This window comes from Rhamphochromis longiceps, linkage group LG16 (assembly GCF_057381845.1).
Source record: "Rhamphochromis longiceps isolate RC_006_pf linkage group LG16, R_longiceps_female_GT1.1, whole genome shotgun sequence".
NCBI lineage: Eukaryota > Metazoa > Chordata > Actinopteri > Cichliformes > Cichlidae > Rhamphochromis > Rhamphochromis longiceps.
Window position 1 is genome coordinate 3543131 of NC_140572.1, and position 6466 is coordinate 3549596.

Consider the following 6466-nt stretch of genomic DNA (forward strand, 5'->3'; position numbering starts at 1 on the left):
CGGTCGATCTACGTCCCTACCCTCACCTATGGCCACGAACTGTGGGTAGTGACCGAAAGAACGAGATCGCGGATACAAGCGGCAGAAATGAGCTTCCTCCGAAGGGTGGCTGGCCTCTCCCTTAGAGATAGGGTGAGAAGTTCGGCCATCCGGGAGGGGCTCAGAGTAGAGCAGCTGCTGCTCCACATCGAAAGGAGCCAGCTGAGGTGGTTCGGGCATCTGACAAGGATGCCCCCTGGGCGCCTCCTGGGTGAGGTGTTCCAGGCATGTCCCACCGGGAGGAGGCCCCGGGGCAGACCCAGGACACGCTGGAGAGATTATATCTCTCGGCTGGCCTGGGAACGCCTCGGTATTCCCCCGGATAAGCTGGAGGAGGTGGCTGGGGAGAGGGAGGTCTGGGCCTCTTTGCTTAGGCTGCTGCCCCCGCGACCTGGCCTCGGATAAAGCGGATGAGGATGGATGGATGGATGGATGGACCTTAGTGTTAAGATAAAATAAGATAAGATAAGACTTTATTGATCCCACAACGTTTATACAGGTAATAATAAAGGAACCAAAAGTTCACATCTATAGCTTTAAATTTGGACAAATCTGTCAACACAACCATCATGAATAGAATAAAATACAAACAAAGACTGAAACTAATGAGAGCTTACACATGATATATGAACTGTGGAAACGAACTGAAAACTAAAATTCAGAATAAAAAAAACTCACAAATTATATAAAAGTTATAACAGAGTAAACTTTCAGTTCAAGAAAATAACTGAAGATAAAATCTTGGGGATGAAGCACCAAACAGACTTGAACTGCCTTTAGTGACTTTTTACTTGATACATGATCTGAAATATTGATTTGAAATCTCAAACATGATTTCACATCGTCATCGACTTGTCTGAACTTTTCTCAGCTGACCTGATCCAAAACACTGAAAACATCATAAGTTCATAAATTCAAACAATGTTTTGGAGTATAACTAACAAAATAGTAAGAGTGCTTAAAAAAAGTGCTGAACTTTTTAGCTCACAATGTCACACAGAATTATTGGTCAAATGATTTATTCTTATGATCCTAAACAGAACAATCAGAGATAAAAAAAAATAAAAAAAAAGACAAATGGATACACCACTACGAAAAGTGAGAGTATATATGTTCAGTGCAGATAGGCATATAGTGTATATAGTTACATAGTTATACATATCATACAAAAATCCACCACAAACTATTAACTATTTTTCTCTCTCACTCCCTTTCCTCTTCATCCACTTGCTCTCTCAACCAAACCTGTTTTATTCTCTCTTCATTCATTTTCCTCAGTGAGGAAATGACAGATGATATCTTCTAGAAGTATCGAACAGACTGTTAGTGAACACAGGCTTGTAATTGTTACTTTTTATTGGCATTAATCACAACAGAGAACAGAGTAAACTTCAGACTAGTTGCGATCAGGTTCTAAACCTGCAACATAAAGTAGAGGCCAACACAGCAGTTTACAACAATAAGAGTTTCAGTTCAAGAAAATAACTGAAGATAAAATCTTGGGGATGAAGCACCAAACAGACTTGAACTGCCTTTAGTGACTTTTTACTTGATACATGACCTGAAATATTGATTTGAAATCTCAAACATGATTTCACATCGTCATCGACTTGTCTGAACTTTTCTCAGCTGACCTGATCCAAAGCACTGAAAACATCATAAGTTCATAAATTCAAACAATGTTTTGGAGTATAACTAACAAAATAGTAAGAGTGCTTTAAAAAAGTGCTGAACTTTTTAGCTCACAATGTCACACAACATCATTGGTCAAATGATTTATTCTTATGATCCTAAACAGAACAATCAGAGATAAAAAGACAAATGGATACACCACTACGAAAAGTCAATAAGAAATTCAACATCAATATTTAACCAGTTCATTTAAACACTTCATTCTGCCCAGACTGAAGGGGACACTTATTTCCTGTCTGCTAATTTTCACCAGTCCAGCTGAGGGAGACATTGTTGAACAATATGACTGAGGACACATCATCACTGTAACATCAGCACATTCAGTTTGTGTTAAAGCTTTTTTTTTCCTGAAGAAACATGCACACCATCTTTCAAGTATTATGGCATCGGAAAAGATCACAAAATCTTGAGATGCTCCAAAAAGATGCAGACAAAAACACAACAATGTTTGTCATATTCTCTAAGGTCTCCCAGACTTGAAATGGATTCGTGTATAACAGCATTTTAGTGCAAAGATGGTTAAATGAACAGATATTGTGATATAGCTTAGAAATAGGAAAAAGGTGCTAAATAATGCAAAGTTTAATGAGAAACACAAACTGTAAACTAATAATGGAAGCTGTGATTCATCCCAGAGTGTGACAGAGAACAGAGACACTCTACTTATTTGAAAACACAGAATTTGACCATCTAGATCACAGGTGACAAAAAAAGGCATCAAACTTGAAGGCTGGTGTCCTGAAATAACATAAGTAGGTCATTAGCAAGACTATAGAACTTGCATGCTGAGGTGTTCAGCCATTTGAATCATGTTACAGCAGCTCATGAGTGAATAAACATGGTGACAATAAAGGTACATTTTTTCAAACACTTGACTTCACTTTAATTTACTTGAGTAGGGTTAGGGGATGTTACCTTGGCAAGAAGCCAGGTTCTGTACAGTCTTGCTAATAACCTATTAATTTTATTCAGATCTGTTGCAGCAGGGACACATGAAAAAGTTTCAGGACAACGGCCCTCGAGGACTGGAGTTGGACACCCCTGATCTAGATCCACTAAGGAAACACAGCACTGCAAACACAGGAGTAGAGGTGGTGGAAATTTTCAAATATAAGATACTTTTACTCAGATTTTTTACTCTCACTTCTCCTCCATCTTGTGCTGTTTAGTCTTTTTTTTGTTTTAATTTATTTTATTTTATTTTCAGTTGTTACAGACGGGACAGACATGACTTAGGGATAGGAAAGGGAGAAAGAAAGATGAAGGAAAAGAAAAAACAGAAGGGAAGAGGGACAGTGAGAAAGGGCACTTAAAAAGAGAAAGAAGAGAAAAAAAATCTCCTGGATCACCTGTTGAGAGAAAAAGAAGAGAAAACAAGCAAAAAAAAGAGAGCAACATACTAAACACAACACCATCACGTTAATCTAGCTAAGTGTAAACAGCAGTAAATACTAAATATTGAATATTGTTGTGCAGCAAGCAAGACCGACAGCGCACAATGTGCTTGGAAATAGCAGCCAAAAAAGGTGTAGTTTATTTCTATGAACAGTGAACACCTGTGTGCACACCTGTGTGGATCAGCGCGCTTGTATTCAAAAGGTTTCCGCATGTAATGGTCTGCAACAGGATGTAGAGAGCCATAGCCCTGTCCCCCAGGGCATGAAGCAGGCATGGAGGAGATCCAGGCTCCAGAGGCCCCAGAGTGCGAGAGCCCAAGGAGGACCACCGGAGGGGCATCCGTGCCACCCTCCTGGGAAGAGCTGAGGAGAGCCCCAGATGAGGGGTCACCCAGTAGCCACGGAGCAGAAGCCAGAGGGGGCTGCACTGGCGTGCCCACCGGCTCTGCCGGCAGCCAGCTGTGCCAGAGTGAACCGAGCCGCAGGCCCAGAGGCCGGAGGCCCGAGGGCCCCCTTTGCCCCGGAAAAGGCCTGACCGAGCAACAGGCGCCAGGCCCCGCCAAGTAGTCACCGGGAGTGAGCTGGTACATATCTAAGCACCCAGCCCCGGACACCAAGAACCACCAACGCACTGACCCCTGAGGGCATCAGTTACCGGCAGGGAGTGTGGTGAGGGGAGATAGGCCTCCATACTTTGGAGAGCCTGGGAGTTCCCAGAGAGGTGGAGTGTAAGACCCGACCTGACATATAGACACAGACAAACAGGCACACACAGACACAAACATGCATTCCCACCCTCATGCACACATATACAAATAGTCAGCACTCACCCAACGTAAGGATTGACATACATGGACATGTACACACAATCACACTCCCCAAACATACTCTATACCCCAGGTCCAGGTACCCTCGCCCTGGAGGGGGAAACGGCACCTAGACCCAGGAGGCAAGCAGACCGCCCCAGGCTCCGCAGCAGCAGGGAGGCCCCGCATCCCAGATCCCAATCGGACGGCCAACACATCCTCGCAGCCCCCCTGCCCCGATGGCCAGCAGAAAACGGGGGTGTGTGAAGACCCCAAACCTCCCTCCTCTCGCTCATGTGTAGTGTTGCTGCGTGTTGTTCTAAGGTGCATTTAAAACACGGGAGAGCATGGTGCTGCTGCCAGAGAGCAGCAGGTGTTAGCACGGCCCCTCCCGAGAACTCTCAATGTCTACATGGATTTAAAATTGAGAGGTGGGCACCGGCGCCAGAGGTGGGGTTGAATACACAGACCGTCCACTGGACGCCGTTAACGTGCCCACCCTCAAGGCCCTATATGTATGTGTTATGAGAGTGTGAGTAATGTGGATGTCTAAGTTGTGGAATAAAATTGTGGCACAGGTGGCCAGAAGGGGACAGGAGGGGGGGGGATGCCTCCCCTGCACCCTGGTGACACACCCGCACCCGAAGGCACTACTTGTGTGGGTGGGTGTGTTGGAGCGGGAAGAGGGAGGCAGCCGAGGATGGGGAGGAAAAGAAGGGAGGAGCAAGATGCCCCTCCCTGGGGCCAGCTCCCCCGCTGACCCCAGTAGGCACCCCCGTCCTTTGGCACCCACCAAGGCAGGGGAGCCCAGGCCCATCCAGACCAGGGCCTACGGCAGCCGGAACGCCCAGCCCCACAGGACCCGGGGCAGCCCACCCGACCCCACCGCAGAGGAAACTGTACCCACCCTAACATTCAATCATCTCCCAGACTGCACAAGACAATAGACGCCCAGGTTAAGTTTATTCTCCACCTCTCCTATGACTAGGGTTGCCAACCGTCCCTTAAAAAACGGAATCGTCCCATATTTAGAAACAAAAGTACACGTCCCGTATTGAGCTAATAAGGGACGCACTTTGTCCCGTAATACAGTGAGAATCAAAAGTAGTCTATAAATGTTTATGGAATTAACGCTTTGTTTGAAAACATAATTCCCAGCCCCTCTCCTGCTTTGTGACCAATGAGCTGACAGCACACTTATGACAATTTGAGTATGACAATTCAGATTACCGCTCATCTCATTGGTCGAGGAAAAGTCGCTTGCGGAGAAAATACCGGAAGACAACAGATGACCACAACAAGAAGCATGGCCAACAGGGAAACAAACGCCGACACTGCGGTGCAAGTCTCGGACGACAGTACACCTAAAGCTGGGCAGACACTGTGCGATTTTTTCAGTCACGTCATTCAGCTCCTGCTCAAACTGCACGATTGACTCGCAGGGGTTAGAAGTTGGTAGGTCACGATGTACTCTCACACTATACGGCCCGATGCTCTGATGCGACCTGAGTGCTCACACTGTGCCTCCATAACATGAAGGTTATAACAGAAAATCTGTCGCTCGCTCTCTCTGTCTTTCACTCACACAGACACACCACCACCACCATCAACTTTGCTAAATTGCTAATGAAAAACACTGATCAGGCAGTTGTGATTAAGCAGCAGTGTAAATCCAACTATTTTCATGGTTATTGTGGTCGTGATAATTTTGTGATGCCACATCGAAAAGGCTCGGGTGAGGTTTCCAAAGTTCTACAAGTTGTGCCTCCATCGCTTGTGTCCAGATCACACGCTGCACAGCTGTGCTGCTCCGTCTTTTTCACAGACGTTTCCGTGTTTGCGCGTGAGCAGTGTGAGCGGCTGTGGTGACACCCTCACGAGCGATTGATGATCGGGAGCTGGTCGTGAGGTGTTAATTGCTTCTCGTTACCCAACGTATACTACACGATGCACGATGAAGGCCAAAATCGAGCCGATCACCAAATCGGTCGCACGACTCAAAAATCGGCTCAAAATGGGCCAAAAATCGCACAGTGTAAGCCCAGCATTAGAGCAGCAATGTTTGTTCCCCTCAGAGAAAGAGAAAAAAGGCTGCAAAAATACAGGGAGGAATGGGAAAAGGAAAACACCTGGCTGGAAAAGTGCACGATAACACCTATAACGCACACTGCACTGTGTGCCGGCGCACTTTTTCCATAGGCATGCTTCTAGTGGTGGGCACATGAAGAACATGAGGGGCGTGAAAGCTCGGGGAACCCTTAACCAATTTTTTGTCCACCAGGCCACGGCAGAAGCAGATATGGTATGTAAACACTGGTTTGTTTTTTTTAAACCCTCTGGTTAAGGTTAATATGGGCATGTGCAGTGAATATCAGCGCTATGTGGCCAGAAGTGTGATAATAAAATTTATTTTTTGTAATAAACAACTGCAAGGATAGATGATTACAACAAATAGATGACTAATACATAAAAGTAATACATAGATGAATAATGATGATGACTTAAGATGCGTAATCATAGGAACAAGTGGGT